The 25,304-nt window shown below is 49.2% G+C and overlaps 1 pseudogene; it reads right to left on the bottom strand.

Annotated features, from left to right (window-relative positions):
- Window positions 1-21,524: 21,524 nt before the first annotated feature.
- Window positions 21,525-24,115, bottom strand: LOC109760783 (uncharacterized; annotated as a pseudogene).
- Between the last annotated feature and the right edge of the window lie 1,189 nt (window positions 24,116-25,304).

Raw genomic sequence — 25,304 nt, 5'->3', positions numbered from 1 at the left:
CACATCAACCTTGGAAACACTTCCAACACATATCGTCATCTCACCTTTAGCTAGTCTCCGTTTATTCCGCAACTTTTATTTCGAGTTACTAACACTTAGCAACCGAACCGGTATCTAATACCCTGGTGCTGCTAGGAGTACTAGTAAAGTACACATTCATATAATGTATATCCAATATACTTCTGTCGACCTTGCCTGCCTTCTCATCTACCAAGTATCTAGGGTAGTTCTGCTTCAGTGACCGTTCCCCTCATTACAGAAGCACTTAGTCTCGGGTTTGGGTTCAACCTTGGGATTCTCCACTAGAGCAGCAAATGATTCGCTGTTTCATGAAGTATCCCTTTTGCCCTTGCCCTTCTAGAAACTAGTGGTTTTACTAACCATCAACAATTGATGCTCCTTCTTGATTTCTACTTTCGCGGTGTCAAACATCGCGAGTTGCTCAAGGATCATCATGTCTATCCCTGATATGTTATAGTTCATCACGAAGCTCTAATAGCTTGGTGGCAGTGACTATGGAGAACCATCACTATCTCATCTGGAAGATTAACTCCCACTCCATTGAAGTGATTGTAGTACTCAGACAATCTGAGCACATGCTCAACGATTGAGCTTTTCTCCCTTAGTTTGCAGGCTTCAGAAACTTGTCAGAGGTCTCATACCTCTTGACGTGGGCATTAGTCTAAAATCCCAATTTCAGTCTTCGGAACATCTCACATGTTCTGCGACGTTTCAAAAAACGTTTTCGGTGCCTCAATTCTAAACCGTTCAACATTACGCACTGAACTATCACGTAGTCATCAAAACGTGTATGTCAGATGTTCGCAACATCCACAGACGACGCTGAGGTTCAGCACACCGAGCGGTGCATTAAGGACATAAGCCTTCTGCGCAGCAATGAGGACTATCCTCAGTTTACGGACCCAGTCCGCATAATTGCTACTATCAACTTTCAACTAAATTTTCTCTAGGAACATATCTTAAGCGCAAGCTATGACATAATTTGCAAAGACCTTTTGACTATGTTCATGATAATTAAGTTCATCTGATTATTTAATGAACTCCCACTCAGATAGACATCCCTCTAGTCATCTAAGTGATACATGATCCGAGTCAAACTAGGCCGTGTCCGATCATCACGTGAGACGGACTAGTCATCATCGGTGAACATCTCCATGTTGATCGTATTTGCTATACGACTCATGTTCGACCTTTCGGTCTCTTGTGTTCCGAGGCCATGTCTGTACATGCTAGGCTCGTCAAGTCAACCTAAGTGTTTCGCATGTGTTCCGAGGCCATGTCTGTACATGCTAGGCTCGTCAACACCCGTTGTATTCGAACGTTAGAATCTATCACACCTGATCATCACGTGGTGCTTCGAAACAACGAACCTTCGCAACGGTGCACAGTTAGGGGGAACACGTCTCTTGAAATTTTAGTGAGGGATCATCTTATTTATGCTACCGTCGTTCTAAGCAAATAAGATGCAAACATGACAAACATCACATGCAAATCATAAAGTGACATGATATGGCCAATATCATCTTGCGCCTTTTGATCTCCATCTTCGAGGTGCGGCATGATCACCTTTGTCACCGGCATGACACCATGATCTCCATCATCATGATCTCCATCATTGTGTCTTCATGAAGTTGTCTCGCCAACTATTACTTCTACTACTATGGCTAACGGTTAGCAATAAAGTAAAGTAATTACATGGCGTTTTCATTGACACGCAGGTCATACAATAAATTAAGACAACTCCTATGGCTCCTGCCGGTTGTCATACTCATTGACATGCAAGTCGTGATTCCTATTACAAGAACATGATCAATGTCATACATCACATATATCATTCATCACATCCTTTTGGCCATATCACATCACATAGCATACCCTGCAAAAACAAGTTAGACGTCCTCTAATTGTTGTTGCATGTTTTACGTGGCTGCTATGGGATTCTAGCAAGAACGTTTCTTACCTACGCAAAAGCCACAACGTGATATGCCAATTTATATTTACCCTTCATAAGGACCCTTTTCATCGAATCCGATCCGACTAAAGTGGGAGAGACAGACACCCGCTAGCCACCTTATGCAACTAGTGCATGTCAGTCGGTGGAACCTGTCTCACGTAAGTGTACGTGTAAGGTAGGTCCAGGCCGCTTCATCCCACGATGCCACCGAATCAAGATAAGACTAGTAACGGCAAGTAAATTGACAAAATCGACGCCCACAACTACTTTGTGTTCTACTCGTGCATAGAAACTACGCATAGACCTAGCTCATGATGCCACTGTTGGGGAACGTAGCAGAAATTCAAAATTTTCTACGCATCACCAAGATCAATCTATGGAGTAATCTAGCAACGAGGGGAAGGGGAGTGCATCTACATACCCTTGTAGATTGTGAGCGGAAGCGTTCAAGAGAACGGAGTTGACGGAGTCGTACTCGTCGTGATCCAAATCACCGATGATCCTAGCGCCGAACGGACGGCACCTCCGCGTTCAACACACATACGGAGCAGCGATGTCTCCTCCTTCTTAATCCAGCAAGGGGGAGGAGAGGTTGATGGAGATCCAGCAGCACGACGGCGTGGTGGTGGAAGTAGCGGGATTCCAACAGGGCTTCGCCAAGCGCTGCGGGAGGAGGGAGATGTGTCGCGGGAGGGAGAGGGAGGCGCCAGGGCTTAGGTGTTGCTGCCCTCCCTCCCCCCACTATATATAGGGCCAAGGGAGAGGGGGGGGGGCGCAGCCTTGGCCCTTCCTCCAAGGAAGGGTGCGGCCAGGGAGGAGTCCATCCTCCCCAAGGCACCTCAGAGGTGCCTTCCCCCTTTAGGACTCTCCCTTTATCTTATCTCTTGGCGCATGGGCCTCTTGGGGCTGGTTCCCTTGGCCCATATAGGCCAAGGCGCACACCCCACAGCCCATGTAGCCCCCCCCCCCGGGGCATGTGGACCCCTTGGTGGACCCCGGAGCCCTTTCGGCACTCCCGGTACAATACCGATAATGCGCGAAACTTTTCCGGCGACCAAAATAAGACTTCCCATATATAAATCTTTACCTCCGGACCATTCCGGAACTCCTCGTGACGTCCGGGATCTCATCCGGGACTCCGAACAACTTTCGGGTTGCCGCATACTAATATCTCTACAACCCTAGCGTCACCGAACCTTAAGTGTGTAGACCCTACGGGTTCGGGAGACACGCAGACATGACCGAGACGACTCTCCGGTCAATAACCAACAGCGGGATCTGGATACCCATGTTGGCTCCCACATGCTCCTCGATGATCTCATCGGATGAACCACGATGTCGAGGATTCAATCAATCCCGTATACAATTCCCTTTGTCTACCGGTATAGTACTTGCCCGAGATTCGATCGTCGGTATCCCGATACCTTATTCAATCTCATTGCCGGCAAGTCTCTTTACTCGTTCCGTAACACATCATCCCGTGATCAACTCCTTGGTCACATTGTGCACATTATGATGATGTCCTACCAAGTGGGCCTAGAGATACCTCTCCATTTACACGGAGTGACAAATCCCAGTCTCGATTCGTGCCAACCCAACAGACACTTTCGGAGATACCTGTAGTGCACCTTTATAGCCACCCAGTTACGTTGTGACGTTTGGTACACCCAAAGCATTCCTACGGTATCCGGGAGTTGCACAATCTCATGGTCTAAGGAAATGATACTTGACATTAGAAAAGCTCTTAGCAAACGAACTACACGATCTTGTGCTAGGCTTAGGATTGGGTCTTGTCCATCACATCATTCTCCTAATGATGTGATCCCGTTATCAACGACATCCAATGTCCATGGTCAGGAAACCGTAAACATCTATTGATCAACGAGCTAGTCAACTAGAGGCTTACTAGGGACATGGTGTTGTCTATGTATCCACACATGTATCTGAGTTTCCTATCAATACAATTCTAGCATGGATAATAAACGATTATCATGAACAAGGAAATATAATAGTAACTAATTTATTATTGCCTCTAGGGCATATTTCCAACAAAATCATCAACCTTCCAGGTCATGGAAACAGCCGGAGGAGCGGAGAGGGATGACCCGGAAACCTCGGGCCAACAACGCCCTTGATCTCGCAGGCGGCTCATGGTTATGTCTTAAAAGACGATGCGTCACCTTTTGGACTCGGGGAGTCATGTAATAGAGTAGGACAAACACTTAATTTTGTCGTGCCATCGCGCACGTGTGTAGCGCTCAACATTGTTTAAGCTGCCCTTTTATATTCTTCCGGGTTATGATTGATCCTCTGTTTTCCTTATGTTTAAAGAGCTGTCTTTAATTGTCCTGCATAGAAAAACAAATCACAAGTCCCTTGGCGGCTTACCGCATGGAGAGTCATACACTTTACATATAACCCGGAATCATGACAAACCGGTCCTCCATTATATCCTTGAGACAACCATAACAGCATACCTGTGATCCTTCAAGTACACCTCTGGTTTATGTGATCCGAATAATGAGTAAAACCCCCACTATGTAACATGATGCTTATCATGTGCGATCAACTTTATTGACCAAAGTTAAGCCGGTGGAGTAGAAACCACCCTTGAACACTTTAGATATAATCAAAAGAACTTGTTTGCAACAAAGAGACTTCAAAAATTTGGAGGCTTCTGATTCGAATACGACCAGAGAACCGTCCCAAAGGGGTTAAGCTAAGATTCGAATACGATCATATAGCCCCCAGTGGCTTTGGCGTTGCCGATCAAGAGGGTATCGACAGCTATGTTCTCTTTGGTTCGAATACGACCTATGTTTGAACAGGAAGCCCCCAAATGATCTTGAGAGTTGTTTAACGACGCTGATTCGAATACGATCCACGTCGGTTCCCAAAGGGGGTTGAGCTATGATTCAAATATGATCAAGAAACTCCCCAGTGAGCTCGGCAATATGCCAATCAAGTGGGTATCGACAGCTATGTTCTCTTTGGTTCGGATACGACCTATGTTTGAACAGGAAGCCCCCAAGTGATCATATATTTAACGGCTAGATTCGAATACGATCATAAGCCGGATCAGCCTCCAAGTGATCATGTGATATCATAATGAAAATAACAATGACACATTTACCTTTGGAGGGGAAAAAAGGACAGAGGTCCTGCTTTATTATTCATCATAATATATACATGGCTATAGAAATATGTACATTATGAGAGCCGTTGGCTCAAGTGTAATACGGCCGAAGATGAGCAATATTCCACGGCCGGCGGGTCTCCTCCTCCGACTTACATGAATCTTTATGCTCTCGAACATCGATGAGGTAGTATGACCCGTTGTGCAAGTTCTTGCTGACCACAAAGGGCCCTTCCCAAGGTGGGGATAGCTTGTGTGCATCTGTTTGATCCTGGATGAGCCGGAGCACCAAATCACCTTCCTGAAAGGTCCTGGACTTAACCCGGCGGCTGTGATAGCGGCGCAGGTCTTGTTGGTAAATCGCCGAGCGAGCTGCTGTTACGTCACGTTGTTCGTCCAACAAGTCAAGAGCATCTTGACGCGCTTGCTCATTGTCCGCCTCGACATAAGCCGCCACTCGAGGCGAGTCATGACGGATGTCGCTAGGGAGAACCGCCTCAGCTCCGTAGACCATGAAGAAAGGCGTGTAACCCATAGACCTGTTAGGAGTAGTATTGATGCTCCATAACACAGAGGGTAACTCCTCCACCCAACAACCCGGCGTCCGTTGCAAAGGGACCAAAAGCCGGGGCTTGATGCCCTTCAAGATTTCCTGATTGGCTCTCTCAGCTTGACCATTGGATTGGGGGTGAGCTACTGATGAAACATCAAGCCGAATATGCTCTCGTTGGCAAAATTCTTCCATGGCGCCTTTAGACAGATTGGTACCATTGTCAGTTATAATGCTGTGTGGAAAACCAAAGTGAAATATCACCTTTTTCATGAACTGAACCGCCGTGGCTGCATCACACTTACTAACTGGCTCTGCCTCAACCCACTTTGTGAACTTGTCCACCGCCACCAAGAGGTGGGTCTTCTTATCCTTGGACCTTTTGAAAGGCCCAACCATATCAAGCCCCCAGACTGCAAACGACCAAGTGATTGGAATCATCCCCAACTCTTGAGCCGGCACGTGAGCACGTCTTGAGAACTTCTGACAACCGTCACATTTACTGACTAAGTCCTCTGCGTCAGCGTGAGCCGTCAGCCAATAAAAACCATGACGAAAAGCCTTCGCCACAAGGGATTTCGAGCCGGCATGATGGCCACAATCCCCCTCGTGAACCTCTCGTAAAATTTCTTGACCCTCCTCAGGGGAAATACAACGCTGAAAAGCCCCAGTAACACTGCGATGATGCAGCTCGCCATTGATAATTATCATTGACTTAGACCGCCGGGTTATCTGTCTGGCCAAAGTTTCATCCTCAGGCAAGTCTCCCCGGGTCATGTAAGCCAAGTATGGCACTGTCCAATCTGGGATAGCGTGAAGAGCCGCCATCAACTGTGCTTCTGGGTCAGGAACAACCAAGTCTTCCTCTGTAGGCAACTTCACAGAAGGGTTATGCAGAATATCCAAGAAAGTATTAGGCGGCACCGGCTTACGCTGAGAGCCTAGCTGGCTTAAGGCATCAGCCGCTTCGTTCTTTCTGCGGTCAATGTGCTCCACTTGATAACCCTGAAAATGCCCGGCGATGGCATCAACTTCACGGCGATAAGCCGCCATGAGGGGGTCCTTGGAATCCCACTTGCCTGATACCTGTTGAGCCACCAAATCTGAGTCGCCAAAGCATCTCACCCGGCTTAAGCTCATCTCCTTAGCCATCCGAAGACCATGGAGCAAGGCCTCATACTCAGCTGCATTGTTAGTACAGGGAAACATCAACCGTAGCACATAACGAAATTTGTCACCTCGAGGGGAAGCTAAAACGACTCCAGCCCCCGAGCCCTCCAACTGCCTGGACCCGTCGAAGTGAATAGTCCAGTATGTGTTATCTGGCCTCTCCTCAGGCATCTGCAGTTCTGTCCAGTCGTTGATGAAGTCTACCAATGCTTGAGATTTGATAGCAGTGCGTGGCACATACTTTAAATCATGAGGCCCAAGTTCAATGGCCCACTTAGCAACTCTTCCGGTGGCTTCTCTGTTTTGGATGATATCTCCTAAAGGAGCAGAACTAACCACAATGATGGGGTGGCCCTGGAAATAATGCTTAAGCTTCCAGCTTGCCATGAACACCCCATAAACAAGCTTCTGCCAATGTAGATGCCGTTGCTTGGACTCAATGAGTACTTCGCTGACGTAGTAAACCGGCCGCTGAACCGGATGTTCCTTACCCGCCTCCTTGCGCTCCACCACGACGGCCACACTGACGGCTCGTGTGTTAGCGACTATATACAACAATAAGGGCTCCTTATCGACAGGAGCAGCAAGGACTGGCGGCTCAGCTAACTATCTTTTCAAATCCTCAAAAGCAGCATTAGCAGCATCACTCCAGACAAAGTCATCTGTTTTCTTCATCATCTGATACAGTGGTATGGCCTTTTCGCCCGACCGGCTTATAAATCGACTCAAAGCAGCGATGCGACCCGCCAGACGTTGGACGTCATTTATGCACGCCGGCTTAGCCAGAGAGGTGATTGCCTTGATCTTCTCCGGGTTAGCTTCAATGCCTCTGTGAGAAACCAGAAAACCCAAGAGCTTGCCTGCAGGAACACCAAAAACACACTTGGCCGGGTTAAGCATCATCTTGTAGACCCGGAGATTATCAAAGTTCTCTCTCAGATCATCTATCAAGGTCTCCTTCTCTCTGGATTTGACCACAATATCATCCACATAGGCATGAACGTTGCGCCCAATCTGATTATGAAGACAATTCTGCACGCAACGCTGGTAAGTCGCCTGTGCACTCTTGAGCCCAAAAGGCATAGACACATAACAGAAAGCTCCAAAGGGAGTAATGAACGTCGTCTTCTCTTGGTCCTTAACAACCATTTTGATCTGATGGTAACCAGAGTACGCATCCAAAAAACTCAAACGCTCACAACCCGCCGTAGCATCAATAATTTGATCAATACGAGGGAGAGCAAAAGGATCAGCCGGACAAGCCTTGTTTAAATCCGTATAATCCACACACATACGCCAGGTGCCGTTCTTTTTGAGTACGAGCACCGGGTTAGCTAACCATTCTGGATGAAAGACTTCCACAATGAACCCGGCCGCCAAGAGCCGAGCTACTTCCTCACCAATGGCCTTCCGCCTCTCCTCATTAAACCGACGAAGGAATTGCCTGACTGGCTTAAATTTTGGATCAGTATTAAGAGTGTGCTCAGCGAGCTCTCTCGATACACCCGGCATGTCAGAAGGTTTCCATGCAAAAATGTCCCGGTTCTCACGGATGAACTCGATGAGCGCGCCTTCCTATTTAGGATCCAGATTGGCGCTGATGCTGAACTGCTTAGATGAGTCACCTGGAACAAAGTCAACAAGCTTAGTCTCATCGGCCGACTTAAATTTCATTACCGGCTCATGCTCCGTGGTTGGCTTTTTCAGAGACGTCATATCTGCCGGGTCAACATTATCCTTATAAAACTTCAACTCCTCTGTCGCACAAACAGATTCAGCGTAAGCAGCGTCACCTTCCTCGCAGTCCAAAGCTACTTTTCGGCTGCCATGAACCGTAATGGTCCCATTGTGACCCGGCATCTTGAGCTGCAAATATACATAACACGGCCATGCCATGAACTTGGCGTAAGCCGGCCGCGCAAATAGAGCATGGTACGGACTTCTGATCTTGACCACCTCAAAAGTCAGTTTTTCCGCCCTAGAGTTGTATTCATCTCCAAAGGCTACTTCCAGCTCGATCTTACCAACTGGATACGCTGACTTACCAGGCACCACGCCGTGGAAAACAGTATTGGACTGGCTGAGGTTTTTACCGGTTAATCCCATACGACGGAAGGTCTCATAATAGAGGATGTTGATGCTTCTGCCCCCGTCCATGAGCACCTTAGTGAATTTATACCCACCAACCTAAGGAGCCACCACCAAAGCCAGGTGACCCGGATTATCAACCCGGGGGGGGGGGTGATCCTCCCTACTCCATACAATAGGTTGCTCAGACCATCGCAAGTAACGTGGAACCGCCGGCTCAACAGCGTTCACAGCCCTTTGATGAAGCTTCTGGTCTCGCTTGCACAAACTGGTAGTAAACACATGATATTGTCCACTGTTGAGCTGCTTTGGATTGGTCTGATATCCCCCCTGCTGCTGCTGATTACCCTGGCCAGATTGCTGGTTGAACCCCCCTTGATTACCTTGAAAATTCTGAAAATTGGAATTTGAACCGCCGCCCGGGCCATGAAAGCCGCCGTCGCCTGAGCCGCCGCCCTGCCCATTGTTGCCATTGAAAGTGTTGGAATTTTTGAAAGCTTTCATGATTGCACAGTCTTTCCATAGATGAGTGGTTGGCTTCTCCCTAGAACCGTGCCTTGGACAGGGCTCATTCAACAATTGCTCAAGCGTCGGGCCTGATCCGGCGGATCGGGGAGGTGGTCTCCCCTTACGTCGGTGGTTGTTACCTTACGCATTGGTGTTGGCCACAAATTCCATACTGCCATCAGCCTTACGTTTATTACTTCCCTGGTTTGCCAGGTTATGCTGAGGGCCCTTGCCGTTGCCATTCTTCTTTCCCTTCCCTATCTTTTCCTCATCAGACGCGGGATCCTTGGTACTATCAGAGTCGGCGTACTTGACCAGAGCCGCCATCAGTGTACCCATATCATTGCAATCGCGCTTGAGCCGCCCAAGCTTCATCTTCAGAGGCACAAAACGACAATTTTGCTCCAACATCAAGACCGCAGAGCCGGCATCCATCTTATCAGACGAATGTATTATCTCTTTGACCCGGCGTACCCAATGGGTTGTAGACTCGCCTTCTTGCTGTTTGTAGTTAGTCAAATCCACAATTGACATTGATTGCCTACATGTATCTTTGAAGTTTTGGCTGAACCGGGCTTTTAGCTCTGCCCATGACCCGATGGAATTGGGCGGTAGTCCCTTCAACCAAGTGCGGGCAGTCCCATCCAACATCATGGTGAAGTACTTGGCCATTGCCGCTTCGCTGACCTCCAGCAACTCCATAGCCATCTCGTAGCTCTCAACCCATGCTCCGGGCTGTAAATCAGCCGTGTAATTAGGTACCTTCCTAGGTCCTTTGAAATCCTTGGGCAGACGTTCGTTACGGAGAGCCGGCACCAGGCAAGGGACGCCTTCGGCTCTTGTAGCCATGCCTGCCTCAATAGAAGCCGTCGGGTAAACCGAAAAAGGCTGGTAAGCCGTCATCTGAGCCGCCTGCTCAGCTTCCTGACGCGCTCTGTCTTGATCTACCACATTAAAGGCTCCATTATGTGCCGGGCCATGCCCCCCAGGAAAGTCATGGCACCGGACGTTGCTTGAGCCAGTCGCCGACGCCATGTGTCTGCTATAACTCGGACTCCGGTTTTGACGAATTGCCCGTCGAGGGGTCGAATGAATCCTGTCCCGGCTATATGAATATGCCTCCTGCTGCGCCAAAGCCGTCTGAAGAAGTTCTCTGATCCTGCGGGTTTCGACCGCCGTTGGGGAGTCACCCTCAACCGGAGGAGCCGCCAGTCGCGCTGCTGCAGCGATCATGTTTTCCAACGGGTTAGAATAATGACCCGGTGGTGTTGGCACATATGGAGGCGGTGCAGTATTCACACGGGGAGGCCCCATCACTGGTGGCTGAACCAGCGTTCCCACCCCGGGTGCCGTGATCTGATTTATCTCTGGCGGGTTGCTAGGCCCTGCACCGGGTGTGTTGAAGAGGTTGCGAGGATCATAAACCGGAGGGAGCCGAGATTGAGCCTTCTGATACCTCCTTCTCATGACCTCATTTGATGCGTTCTTATCCATCGTGAGCCGGAAAGACTGCGCCTGAATAAACTGAGTCTGGGCGTCCAGAGCCGCCCGCTCTGCAGCCATCCTAACTCCTTCCGCTGCCAGGTCTTCCTTGGACTGCGTTGTGTCCAATTTTAGTTGTGCCACTTCTGCATCATGTTGAGCTTGATCCGCCGGGACGACCGTGGCAGTTAACAGGGCCGTCATCTTATCTGTGAGATCCATTAGCACCTGAGCCGGCGAGTGCACAGGGCCTCCTGCCCCAGCGGCGGGGTTTTGAACAGGTTGTGTGCCGGCCATGAAGATTCCAACCCGGCTTGGCGGCTCAAAGGGGTCCGGAATCCTGATAAATGGTTATTATTATATTTCTTTGTTCATGATAATTGTCTATTGTTCATGCTATAATTGTGTTATCCGGAAATCGTAATGCATGTGTGAATACATAGACCACAACGTGTCCCTAGTAAGCCTCTAGTTGACTAGCTCGTTGATCAACAGATAGTCATGGTTTCCTGACTATGGACATTGGATGTCATTGATAACGGGATCACATCATTAGGAGAATGATGTGATGGACAAGACCCAATCCTAAGCATAGCTCAAAGATCGTGTAGTTCGTTTGCTAGAGCTTTTCCAATGTCAAGTATCTTCTCCTTAGACCATGAGATCGTGCAACTCCCGGATACCGTAGGAGTACTTTGGGTGTGCCAAACGTCACAACATAACTGGGTGACTATAAAGGTACACTACGGGTATCTCCGAAAGTGTCTGTTGGGTTGGCACAGATCGAGACTGGGATTTGTCACTCCGTATGACGGAGAGGTATCTCTGGGCCCACTCGGTAATGCATCATCATAATGAGCTCAATGTGACTAAGGAGTTAGTCACGGGATCATGCATTGCGGTACGAGTAAAGAGACTTGCCGGTAACGAGATTGAACAAGGTATTGGGATACCGACGATCGAATCTCGGGCAAGTAACATACCGATTGACAAAGGGAATTGTATACGGGATTGATTGAATCCTCGACATCGTGGTTCATCCGATGAGATCATCGTGAAACATGTGGGAGCCAACATGGGTATCCAGATCCCGCTGTTGGTTATTGACCGGAGAGGCGTCTCGGTCATGTCTGCATGTCTCCCGAACCCGTAGGGTCTACACACTTAAGGTTCGGTGACGCTAGGGTTGTAGAGATATGAGTATGCGGAAACCCGAAAGTTGTTCGGAGTCCCGGATGAGATCCCGGACGTCACGAGGAGTTCCGGAATGGTCTGGAGGTGAAGAATTATATATAGGAAGTCAAGTTTCGGCCACCGGGAAAGTTTCGTGGGTCACCGGTATTGTACCGGGACCACCGGGTGGGGCCACCTATCCCGGAGGGCCCCATGGGCTGAAGTGGGAAGGGAACCAGCCCTTAGTGGGCTGGGGCGCCCCCCATGGGCCTCCCCCCTGCGCCTAGGGTTGGAAACCCTAGGGTGGGGGGCGCCCCACTTGCCTTGGGGGGCAAGTCTCCCCCCTGGCCGCCGACCCCCTGGGTTCCTGGCCGGCGCCCCCCCCCTCCCAGGGGGGCTATATAAAGGGGGGAGGGAGGGCAGCAGTACTACAGCCTTTGGCGCCTCCCTCCTCCCCTACAACACCTCTCCCTCTCGCAGAAGCTCGGCGAAGCCCTGCCGAGATCCCGCTACATCCACCACAACGCCGTCGTGCTACTGGATCTCCATCAACCTCTCCTTCCCCCTTGCTGGATCAAGAAGGAGGAGACGTCGCTGCTCCGTACGTGTGTTGAACGCGGAGGTGCCGTCCGTTCGGCACTCGGTCATCGGTGATTTGGATCAGGGCGAGTACGAATCCATCAACCTCGTTCATTGGAACGCTTCCGCTCGTGATCTACAAGGGTATGTAGATGCACTCGTTTCCCCTCGTTGCTAGTATACTCCATAGATGATCTTGGTGATGCGTAGAAAAAATTTAAAATTCTGCTACGATCCCCAACAGTGGTATCAGAGTCAGGCCTATGCGTAGTTACTATGCACGAGTAGAACACAAAGCAGTTGTGGGCGTAGATGTTGCCAATTCTTCTTGCCGCTACTAGTCTTATCTTGTTTCGGCGGTATTGTGGGATGAAGCGGCCCGGACCGACCTTACACGTACGCTTACGTGAGACAGGTTCCACCGACTGACATGCACTAGTTGCATAAGGTGGGTAGCGGGTGTCTGTCTCTCCCACTTTAGTCGGAACGGATTCGATGAAAAGGGTCCTTATGAAGGGTAAATAGAAATTGGCATATCACGTTGTGGTTTTACGTAGGTTAGAAACGTTCTTGCTAAGAAACCTATACAAGCCACGTAAAAACTTGCAACAACAATTAGAGGACGTCTAACTTGTTTTTGCAGCATGTGCTATGTGATGTGATATGGCCAGAAGATGTGATGAATGATATATGTGATGTATGAGATTGATCATATTCTTGTAATAGGAATCACGACTTGCATGTCGATGAGTATGACAACCGGCTGGAGCCATAGGAGTTGTCTTTATTTTTATATGACCTGCGAGTCATTGAATAACGCCATGTAAATTACTTTACTTTATTGCTAAACGTGTTAGCCATAGAAGTAGAAGTAATCGTTGGCGTGACAACTTCATGAAGACACAATGATGGAGATCATGATGATGGAGATCATGGTGTCATGCCGATGACGAAGATGATCATGGTGCCCCGAAGATGGAGATCAAACGAGCAAAATGATATTGGCCATATCATGTCACTATTTGATTGCATGTGATGTTTATCATGTTTTGCATCTTATTTGCTTAGAACGACGGTAGTAAGTAAGATGATCCCTTATAATAATTTCAAGTAAGTGTTCCCCCTAACTGTGCACCGTTGTGAAGGTTCGTTGTTTCGAAGCACCACGTGATGATCGGGTGTGATAGATTCTAACATTCGCATACAACGGGTGTTGACGAGCCTAGCATGTACAGACATGGCCTCGGAACACACGCAATACACTTAGGTTGACTTGACGAGCCTAGCATGTATAGACATGGCCTCGGAACACGGAGGACCGAAAGGTCGAGCATGAGTCGTATAGAAGATACGATCAACATGGAGATGTTCATCGATCTTGACTAGTCCGTCTCACGTGATGATCGGACACGGCCTAGTTAACTCGGATCATGTTTCACTTATATGACTAGAGGGATGTCTATCTGAGTGCGAGTTCATTGAATAATTTGATTATATGAACTTAATTATCATGAACTTAGTCTAAAATCTTTACAATATGTCTTGTAGATCAAATGGCCCACGTTGTCCTCAACTTCAACGCGTTCCTAGAGAAAACCAAGCTGAAAGATGATGGCAGTAACTATACGGACTGGGTCCGGAACCTGAGGATCATCCTCATAACTGCCAAGAAAGATTATGTCTTAGAAGCACCGCTAGGTGAAGCACCAATCCCAGAGAACCAAGACGTTATGAACGCTTGGCAATCACGTGCTGATGATTACTCCCTCGTTTAGTGCGGCATGCTTTACAGCTTAGAACCGGGGCTCCAAAAGCGTTTTGAGAAGCATGGAGCATATGAGATGTTCGAAGAGCTGAAAATGGTTTTCCAAGCTCATGCCCGGGTCGAGAGATATGAAGTCTCCGACAAGTTCTTCAGCTGTAAAATGGAGGAGAATAGTTCTGTTAGTGAGCACATACTCAGAATGTCTGGGTTACACAACCGCTTGTCTCAGCTGGGAGTTAATCTCCCGGATGACGCGGTCATTGGCAGAATCCTTCAGTCGCTTCCACCAAGCTACAAGAGCTTTGTGATGAACTTCAATATGCAGGGGATGGAAAAGACCATTCCTGAGGTATATTCGATGCTGAAATCAGCGGAGGTGGAGATCAGAAAAGAACATCAAGTGTTGATGGTGAATAAAACCACTAAGTTCAAAAAGGGTAAGGGTAAAAAGAACTTCAAGAAGGACGGCAAGGGAGTTGCCGCGCCCGGCAAGCCAGTTACTGGGAAGAAGCCAAGAAATGGACCCAAGCCTGAGACTGAGTGCTTTTATTGCAAGGGAAGTGGTCACTGGAAGCGGAATTGCCCCAAATACTTAGCGGACAAGAAGGCCGGCAACACCAAAGGTCTATGTGATATACATGTAATTGATGTGTACCTTACTAGTAATCGTAGTAGCTCCTAGGTATTTGATACCGGTGCGGTTGCTCATATTTGTAACTCAAAACAGGAACTGCGGAATAAGCGGAGACTGGCAAAGGACGAGGTGACGATGCGCGTCGGGAATGGTTCCAAGGTCGATGTGATCGCCGTCGGCACGCTACCTCTGCATCTACCTACGGGATTAGTTTTAAACCTCAATAATTGTTATTTAGTGCCAGCTTTGAGCATGAACATTGTATCTGGATCTCGTTTAATTCGAGATGGCTACTCATTTAAATCCGAGAATAATGGTTGTTCTATTTATATGAGAGATATGTTTTATGGTCATGCCCCGCTGGTCAATGGTTTATTCTTGATGAATCTCGAACGTGATGTTACACATATTCATAGTGTGAATACCAAGAGATGTAAAGTTGATAACGATAGTCCCACATACTTGTGGCACTGCCGCCTTGGTCACATTGGTGTCAAGCGCATGAAGAAGCTCCATGCAGATGGACTTTTGGAGTCTCTTGATTATGAATCATTTGACACGTGCGAACCATGCCTCATGGGTAAGATGACCAAGACTCCGTTCTCCGGAACAATGGAGCGAGCAACCAACTTATTGGAAATCATACATACCGATGTGTGCGGTCCAATGAGTGTTGAGGCTCGCGGAGGATATCGTTATGTTCTCACTCTCACTGATGACTTAAGTAGATATGGGTATGTCTACCTAATGAAACACAAGTCTGAAACCTTTGAAAAGTTCAAGGAATTTCAGAGTGAGGTTGAGAATCAACGTGACCGGAAAATAAAATTCTTACGATCAGATCGTGGTGGAGAATATTTAAGTCACGAATTTGGTGCGCACTTAAGGAAATGTGGAATTGTTTCACAACTCACGCCGCCTGGAACACCTCAGCGAAACGGTGTGTCCGAACGTCGTAATAGCACTCTATTGGATATGGTGCGATCTATGATGTCTCTTACCGATTTACCGCTCTCATTTTGGGGCTATGCTTTAGAGACTACCGCATTCACTTTAAATAGGGCTCCATCGAAATCCGTTGAGACGACACCGTATGAATTATGGTTTGGGAAGAAACCTAAGCTGTCGTTTCTAAAAGTTGGGGGATGCGATGCTTATGTCAAGAAACCTCAACCTGAAAAGCTCGAACCCAAGTCGGATAAATGTGTCTTCATAGGATACCCTAAGGAAACTATTGGGTATACCTTCTACCTCAGATCCGAAGGCAAGATCTTCGTTGCCAAGAACGGGTCCTTTCTGGAGAAAGAGTTTCTCTCGAAAGAATTGAGTGGGAGGAAAGTGGAACTTGATGAGGTGATAGTCACCCCTTCCGAACCGGAAAGTAGCGCAGCGCGGGAAGATGTTCCTGTGGTGCCTACACCGACTGGGGAGGAAGTTAATGATGATGATCATGAAGCTACGGATCAAGTTACTACTGAACTTCGTAGGTCCACAAGGACACGTTCCGCACCAGAGTGGTACGGCAACCCTGTCCTGGAAATCATGTTGTTAGACAACGGTGAACCTTCGAACTATGAAGAAGCGATGGCGGGCCCGGATTCCGACAAATGGCTAGAAGCCATGAAATCCGAGATAGGATCCATGTATGAAAACGAAGTATGGACTTTGACTGACTTGCCCGATGATCGGCGAGCCATAGAAAATAAATGGATCTTTAAGAAGAAGACAGACGCGGATGGTAATGTGACCATCTATAAGGCTCTACTTGTCGCTAAGGGTTATCGACAAGTTCAAGGGGTTGACTACGATGAGACTTTCTCACCCGTAGCGAAGCTGAAGTCCGTCCGAATCATGTTAGCAATTGCCGCATACTATGATTATGAGATATGGCAGATGGACGTCAAAACGGCATTCCTTAACGGCTTCCTTAAGGAAGAATTGTATATGATGCAGCCGGAAGGTTTTGTCGATCCTAAGAATGCTAACAAAGTTTGCAAGCTCCAGCGCTCAATCTATGGGCTGGTGCAAGCATCTCGGAGTTGGAACATTCGCTTTGATGAGATGATCAAAGCGTTTGGGTTTACACAGACTTATGGAGAAGCCTGTGTTTACAAGAAAGTGAGTGGGAGCTCTGTAGCATTTCTCATATTATATGTGGATGACATACTATTGATGGGAAATGATATAGAATTCTTGGAAAGTATAAAGGCCTATTTGAATAAGTGTTTTTCAATGAAGGACCTTGGAGAAGCTGCTTATATATTAGGCATCAAGATCTATAGAGATAGATCAATACGCCTCATTGGTCTTACACAGAGTACGTACCTTGATAAGATATTGAAGAAGTTCAATATGGATCAGTCCAAGAAGGGGTTCTTGCCTGTATTGCAAGGTGTGCAATTGAGCACGGCTCAATGCCCGACCACGGCAGAAGATAGAGAAAAGATGAGTGTCATCCCCTATGCCTCGGCCATAGGGTCTATTATGTATGCCATGCTGTGTACCAGACCTGATGTAAACCTTGCCGTAAGTTTGGTAGGAAGGTACCAAAGTAATCCCGGCATGGAACACTGGACAGCGGTCAAGAATATCCAGAAGTACCTGAAGAGGACTAAGGATATGTTTCTCGTTTATGGAGGTGACGAAGAGCTCGTCGTAAAGGGTTACGTCGACGCTAGCTTCGACACAGATCTGGATGACTCGAAGTCACAAACCGGATACGTGTATATTTTGAATGGAGGAGCAGTAAGCTGGTGCAGTTGCAAGCAAAGCGTCGTGGCGGGATCTACATGTGAAGCGGAGTACATGGCAGCCTCGGAGGCAGCACAGGAAGCAGTCTGGATGAAGGAGTTCATTACCGACCTAGGGGTGATTCCCAATGCGTCGGGCCCGATGACTCTCTTCTGTGACAACACTGGAGCTATTGCCCTTGCGAAGGAGCCCAGGTTTCACAGGAAGACCAGGCATATCAAGCGTCGCTTCAGCTCAATTCGTGAAAGTGTTCAAAATGGAGACATAGATATTTGTAAAGTACATACGGACCTGAATGTAGCAGATCCGTTGACTAAACCTCTCCCTAGAGCAAAACATGATCAACACCAGGACGCAATGGGTGTTCGATTCATCACAATGTAACTAGATTATTGACTCTAGTGCAAGTGGGAGACTGTTGGAAATATGCCCTAGAGGCAATAATAAATGGTTATTATTATATTTCTTTGTTCATGATAATTGTCTATTATTCATGCTATAATTGTGTTATCCGGAAATCGTAATGCATGTGTGAATACATAGACCACAACGTGTCCCTAGTAAGCCTCTAGTTGACTAGCTCGTTGATCAACAGATAGTCATGGTTTCCTGACTATGGACATTGGATGTCATTGATAACGGGATCACATCATTAGGAGAATGATGTGATGGACAAGACCCAATCCTAAGCATAGCTCAAAGATCGTGTAGTTCGTTTGCTAGAGCTTTTCCAATGTCAAGTATCTTCTCCTTAGACCATGAGATCGTGCAACTCCCGGATACCGTAGGAGTACTTTGGGTGTGCCAAACGTCACAACGTAACTGGGTGACTATAAAGGTACACTACGGGTATCTCCGAAAGTGTCTGTTGGGTTGGAACGGATCGAGACTGGGATTTGTCACTCCGTATGATGGAGAGGTATCTCTGGGCCCACTCGGTAATGCATCATCATAATGAGCTCAATGTGACTAAGGAGTTAGTCACGGGATCATGCATTGCGGTACGAGTAAAGAGACTTGCCGGTAACGAGATTGAACAAGGTATTGGGATACCGACGATCGAATCTCGGGCAAGTAACATACCGATTGACAAAGGGAATTGTATACGGGATTGATTGAATCCTCGACATCGTGGTTCATCCGATGAGATCATCGTGGAACATGTGGGAGCCAACATGGGTATCCAGATCCCGCTGTTGGTTATTGACCGGAGAGGCGTCTCGGTCATGTCTGCATGTCTCCCGAACCCGTAGGGTCTACACACTTAAGGTTCGGTGACGCTAGGGTTGTAGAGATATGAGTATGCGGAAACCCGAAAGTTGTTCGAAGTCCCGGATGAGATCCCGGACGTCACGAGGAGTTCCGGAATGGTCCGGAGGTGAAGAATTATATATAGGAAGTCAAGTTTCGGCCACCGGGAAAGTTTCGCGCATTATCGGTATTGTACCGGGACCACCGGAAGGGTCCCGGGGGTCCACCGGGTGGGGCCACCTACCCGGAGGGCCCCATGGGCTGAAGTGGGAAGGGAACCAGCCCTTAGTGGGCTGGGGCGCCCCCCATGGGCCTCCCCCCTGCGCCTAGGGTTTGAAACCCTAGGGTGGGGGGGCGCCCCACTTGCCTTGGAGGGCAAGTCTCCCCCCTGGCCGCCGCCCCCCATGTAGATGGGTTCCTGGCCGGCGCCCCCCTCCCAGGGGGCCTATATAAAGGCGGGGGGAGGGAGGGCAGCAGTACTACAGCCTTTGGCGCCTCCCTCCTCCCCTGCAACACCTCTCCCTCTCGCAGAAGCTCGGCGAAGCCCTGCCGAGATCCCGCTACATCCACCACCACGCCGTCGTGCTGCTGGATCTCCATCAACCTCTCCTTCCCCCTTGCTGGATCAAGAAGGAGGAGACGTCGCTGCTCCGTACGTGTGTTGAACGCGGAGGTGCCGTCCGTTCGGCACTCGGTCATCGGTGATTTGGATCACGGCGAGTACGACTCCATCAACCTCGTTCATTGGAACGCTTCCGCTCGCGATCTACAAGGGTATGTAGATGCACTCCTTTCCCCTTGTTGCTAGTATACTCCATAGATGATCTTGGTGATGCGTAGAAAAATTTTAAAATTCTGCTACGATCCCCAACAGTTAACAGGGCCGTCAACTTATCTGTGAGATCCATTAGCACCTGAGCCGGCGAGTGCACAGGGCCTCCTGCCCCAGCGGCGGGGTTTTGAACAGGTTGTGTGCCAGCCATGAAGATTCCAACCCGGCTTGGCGGCTCAAAGGGGTCCGGAATCCTGTCGCCATCGGAACAACCCCTGAGCCTGCCATCTTGAAGTTGATATAACGAGTTGGTCTCATCTGTGGACGACTCGCCGTCAGAGCGGGCGGCCGTCTCATCGCCAGATCCAGATTCTTCGGAGAGTCCTCCATGGACGCATCCCACGAAAGCACGCTTCAAGGCAGGCAGAGTCCGGGCGGGTCTCGCACGCTGAGCCGTCTCGACGAGGTCGGTGCAGAGGTCCGGCTCATGGCCCGGCTCGCCAATCTTGCCAATGAAAACGTGGATTCCGCCGAAGGGGACCCGGTACCCGTACTCGATTGAGCCGGCGTCGGGGCCCCAGCCTGCGTCGTCGATGTAGAGCTTGCCGCGACGACTCTTGGTCATCCGGCCCACAGCGTATCCCTTGAGCCCTTCGAAGCTGCCCTTCAAGAACTCAAATCCACCGTGCGCTGGCCCCACGGTGGGCGCCAACTGTCGTGGAATAGTCACGGCAGATGTCCTCGTGCAAGGACTTAGTCGTGGAGCCATCGCCAACTAGGAAGCTTAAAGGGGTTAAACGGGACAAAGGACACGAGGATTATACTGGTTCGGCCCCTTACGGTGAAGGTAAAAGCCTACTCCAGTTGAGGTGGAATTACTTAGGGTTTCGATGACCAGGGAGCTAAACCGCTATGCCTGGCTATCGATCTGATCTTACTTGTCCTGAACCGCCGCTGGGTCGTCCCTTTATATAGAGAGGTTAACGCCCAGCGGCTCTCAGAGTCCCGGCCGGCTTATAAACAGTGTCCGGCTCGGACTCTTAACTATTCTTGCCTTACACTACAAGTCATACCTTAACGGCGGTTTATCACTACGGGCCTTAAGCCGCCTCTAGGCCTTAGGCCCATTACTGAACCGCCATCCTCAAACTTGAGATTGGGCTTCATGTGATGATCGTCATAGCATAACCCGGCCCCTCCTGGGCGGGTGACTCTAGTAGTTATATCCCCAACAAGTCTAGTTGGGAAGAACATCAAATCTGTAACCCTGCTGTCACCGTTGGATATATCGCTCGAACTTGTTAGGAGAAGAAATGATGATGTATATAATTTGTATGTATTTTTGTGAATTTAGTGACACCAAATAATGTGCATATCGGCATTATATCTCAGTCACAATTTTTTTTGTTCTGTACGGTGGAGGGAGCATCAAAAGTTGAGAAGAGCAAATTATATGTAAAAAGCGAAAATCCATCTCTACACCCGAGCTCATATGCACCCACGCCGACGAAAAAAATCAAAACAAAAAATAGAAAAATTCAAAAAATTCCAAAAAAAATTGTGCGGTATAAAATTTGATGCGTGAGGTCCGCTCTAATTTTCAAATCATTTGGACATCTAAGGAGCTCTCAGCAAAAAAAAATTTGGGGTCTGTAAAAATGTTTACTGTTCACATGCTGTCTTGGCCCGATTTGTCTTTTTTGCTGAGAGCTGCTTAGATGTCCAAATAAATTGAAATTTGTAGCAGGCCTCACGCATCAAATTGTCTACCGCACAAAAAAATTGATTTTTTTGAATTTATTTTGAATTTTTTATGAATTTTTGTCTAACCGGATGCAGATGAGTCTGGGCACTGAAACGGCCTACTCTGTAAAAAGGAAGTAGACAGTCCATTGCAATCTGCTACTACTGTTCTCAAAGAAGATGCTGTGAGATGTTGCTCTCAAGAAAGATAACCTATTTCGATGTACATTTTTAATCTGAGTTTACACAATATATCATATATAGAGTACTACAAAGTACTGTGTGTAATAATGTACAACAACAATACAAGTCTGAATATCTGATGCTGAGAAAAAAAAAAGGTACACCTAGTTAAACCAGACGGCGACAGTGCGACCGGCGGGGGAGCTAGCGCCGCCACGCCATGGGGCTCCCGTCCTCCAGCTCCGGCCGCGTCCTCACCATCTTCGCCGCCGGCATCCTGCTCCCCCGCACCGCCATCCGCCCCAGCTCCTCCCCGGCCAACGCCCGCAGGTCCATCTCCTCCCTCCTGCGCCTCCTGCTCCACCGCACCGCCGCGACCACGGTGGCCGCCAGGAAACCCACCGCCACCACCCCGCCGACGCCGGCCACCGCCATCTATGCCCACCACCGCTCCCGCACCGCCGCAGGCGGCTGCGGCGTCGGCGGCGTCGGCGAAGGCGGTGGCGGTTGCAGCCGCACCGCCACGCCGTAGTGGCCCGTGCCGGTCACCGTGCACGCGGTGTCCGACGCCATGGCGTGCGTGGCCACGGCCTTGGCCTGCCCGCTGGCCACTGCGAAGGTCACGCACCTCGCCGCCGTGGCGTTGAACGGCTGTGTCCCGTTCGCCGCCGCCGACGAGAGGTCACCGAACTCCACGCGGACGGGCGCACCGAGCGCCCGGAGCCCGACGGCCCTGCTGCCGTTGTTCCCGGTCGACACGTCGTACGCGAGCAGCGCGGCCACGGGGGCGGCCAGCGCGTACCCGGGCGGCGCGGCGAAGAGCGCGCCGGACGAGTTGCTGCCGACGAACCGCTCGAAGACGACGTCGACGCGGCGGGCGAACGGGGACGGCACGACGCGAGGCGGCACGGTGAACCCCGCGGTGCCGGCGGCGGCGTCGGTGGCGTTGACGCCGTCGGCCCAGAGGGAGCTGCTCCGCACGCGCAGCGCCGAGGCCTGGACCTCGACGAGGCCGCACGCCGACGGGCAGGCCGTGAGGGGCACGCCCACGAGCTTGTCAGTGCGGTGGAGCAGCTCGAACGCGCGGTCGCGGACGACGTCCTCCACGGCGGAGATGTTGACGACGACGGCGGCGCTGCCGCGATCCTGGGCAGCGGAGCAATGATGATGCAGGAAGAGCGCGAGGAGCAGCAGCGACGACAACAAGGACGACGATGGGACCGCCATTGCTGCCTCTCTTTCTGGAGGGCTAGCGCCGTGGCGTGTGGCGGCGGCGGTAGGATGCCGCCATCTCGACGGAGGGCTCGAACGGCGGGCCGGATGGACGGAGCGAGCGGAGGAGGTGGCCAGAGCTACGAGAGGTTAATCACCAATGGAGGCAAATGATCTCCTATATTTAGGGGGGATGCTGGCTGTTAATTAGTACCAGCACTCAGATGAAATGCAGCATTATATTATCCCTCTCATTTTTAACACTGTACGGACACAGACGCTCATACATGCACACATACACTTACTTGTATGTACCATGAACAAATTTTACAGGGTTTCAAAATTTAGAAAAAAAATTCAAGTTTAAGAAGAATTTACACGGACCATGTAAAACTATAGACAGAAATTTAACTGCTGAAGATAAGATAAGATCAGAGGAATATTTACCAGGCGAACGTTCGGTCTCTAGTCTTAGCGGTGAATGCTTGCGTGACTAGTGGAAGAAGTGCAGGAGTGAAGGAAGGAGGACGAGGTATGAGGAGAGGGAGAGGAGCTAACCGAAACCGTTATCGAGGCAACGGCAACCTAGTGACAATGTGGTAATGCCTTGAGTTGACGTTGAAGAGACCAAAATATCGGAGAGGAGGTAAAGAATGGCATGGCGAGGAGGATGAGGAAGAAGAAGGTACGCGCCGGTCTCTCACGAGGAAGAAGACGAGATAGGGGTATGGCGTTTTGCGCCATATGACGAGTGCACATATGCAACATCCTAGTCCCATCTGAAATAAAATGAGAATGTGTGTTTGCGACTTCAAAAGAGAATGCATGTTGGGTTCCCAGTGAAAGTGGGGACGCAAAAATGCGTTCGAAAGGAATTCTTGAATTTGCAAAAAAAGAAAAACTTTGACGACCAAAATAAGTCAGTCCAAAACATTTGTTCTGAACACTGAAGTCCTCCAAAGCTTCATGAAAATGCCATGGTCCACAGTGAAGCCCTCACCTTTTTTCCATCGGAACCCTTTTTATCTTTTGTAATTATGTGGAAACTGAATTGTTTAATCTTCAAACTCAATTTCTCCGCAAGGGGTTCGTACTCATGAAACCATTACACTCAACCATATGAACTAATTAAGATTCTAAAAAAAAAAACCATATGAACTACTCCCTCCGTCCTAAAATAAGTGTCTCAACTTTGTACTGAAGTTAGTACTACAAAGTTGAGACATTTATTTTGAAACGGATGAAGTAGTGTAACAAAGTCATTTTTTCTTGAAACTTTCGAAATACATTTTTATATATATTATCTTGTCGGAGAAATGGAGCAGTTGACACGGCAGTGCTCCGGTCTCCAACCCAACCTTTTTCCGATGGCGACACGCCTCACCTCACCGGAGTTCTGGAGTGCGGCAGCTTTACGGGGCGGCGCGGCGCGGCGCGGCCGGGTTGACCCTCTGCATCGTAGAGAATTAAATCCATCAAGTGCATATTTGGGCCCTATAGGCCCGCCGGCTCCACAGACATGGACCGGAGATCCTCTATTTCTATCTGTTCATATATTAACTAGTTAATTGCAAGTTTACTTTTGAAGACCGCGCATCAAATACTAATGTAGATAGGTTAGCTAAATTTTCAAACACTCTTGATCAGGGCGACACTTTTGGCTGATCCATCCCATGATCCTTTTTTATACCACTTCAAGTGGTCTATGCTCAATAAAGCTTAGCTATACCCTAAAAAAAAATCTGTTTCTATATAGTCGTATCCCTATATGCTCGTCTCCAAATCCATACAAAACATGCAATTTACATAGATTATCATACAACTTATAAAATACAACAAATCCGACATAGACAAAGGACTAATTAAGTTTATTACAATCTGATCCAAAAGGGTCACCGAAGTTCATAGCTTAAGTAAAATGGTAGATTAAAATTAATTAAACAGAGAGAGCCGGCCAAAGTTCCCCACTTCCTCCTGGGCCGCTTCCCCTTGGGGTCTTAGGAGCGACGGTTGTCCTCGACGGCGGGCGGAGCATCTTCGTCGTGCGTCGTACCGCTGTCCGAAGAGGATGAAGAGATGATCCCCATGAGGCGACGAGCGGCGCGGGCTAGCTCCCTCGTGGGCCATGCGGCTTTCTCCGCCACAACCACCCACTTCCTCGCCACTCTCTCGGACTCCTCGATCCCTATGCAGAGCGCGGCAGCATTTTTGTAGTGCTGTCGGCGGGCGTCATCTCTGCGGAGGTGTAGGGCGGCAGATGGCGTTGCGGAGGGCCTCATTGCCTTCGGAGGCGGGTGTAGCGGCTCCAGCGCGGATCTGCAGGGCCCACAACT

The sequence above is a fragment of the Aegilops tauschii genome, chromosome 7 (assembly GCF_002575655.3).
Source record: "Aegilops tauschii subsp. strangulata cultivar AL8/78 chromosome 7, Aet v6.0, whole genome shotgun sequence".
Lineage (NCBI taxonomy): Eukaryota > Viridiplantae > Streptophyta > Magnoliopsida > Poales > Poaceae > Aegilops > Aegilops tauschii.
Note: the sequence above shows the minus strand (reverse complement) of the source record. Positions and strands in the feature narration are given on the sequence as shown.